A 726-nucleotide genomic window follows, 5' to 3' on the forward strand; every position below is an offset into this window, starting at 1 on the left:
GCCGACAGAGGACAGCGCTCCCGCACCGACTAGTCTTGAAACCACTCCTGCCCCAACTATCCCTCATACCTCCTCTCCGGGGACCATTTCTACTACGGACAGCACAGCTCCCTTGCCTCCTCCTGATGCCACCACGCTTCTGCCCCCTTCGCCTGGATCCAGTTCATCTCCCAGGCCCACTGATGCCACTACCATATCTGTCTCAACACTGCCTGCAGCAAGGACACCGTTAACTACCCTTCTTGCCACCATTCCCCCTGGCTCGGCGCCTACTTCAGTCACCTTGCCTTCAACACCTTCTGCTTATGGCACCACACGTTTGCCCCCTTCTACTGAAGCTGGCTCCTCTCCTATACCAGCTGAAGGCACCACCACACCATCATCAACTGAAGTTGAGTACAGCACTCCGTCAACAACCACCCTTGGCAGCACCACACCTGGGAGCAGTCCCACTGAGGATGGCACAGCACCAACAACTCCCTTTGTCACAGATACACCTCTCACTGCCTCTGCTAACCCTCCTGTTTATCCTACTGCTAGTGGAAACCCCACTCTGCCTATGACAAAGCCGACAGAGGACAGCACTCCTGCACTGACTAGCCTTCAAACCACCCCTGCCCCAACTATGCCTGGCACCACCCCACCGGGGTTCATTTCTACTAAGGGTAGCACAGCTCCCTCGCCTCCTCTTGATGCCACCACGCTTCTGCCCTCTCTGCCTGAATC

The sequence above is a fragment of the Otolemur garnettii genome, unplaced genomic scaffold (genome assembly GCF_000181295.1).
Source record: "Otolemur garnettii isolate 467f Iridium unplaced genomic scaffold, OtoGar3 scaffold00077, whole genome shotgun sequence".
Classification (NCBI taxonomy): Eukaryota; Metazoa; Chordata; class Mammalia; order Primates; family Galagidae; genus Otolemur; species Otolemur garnettii.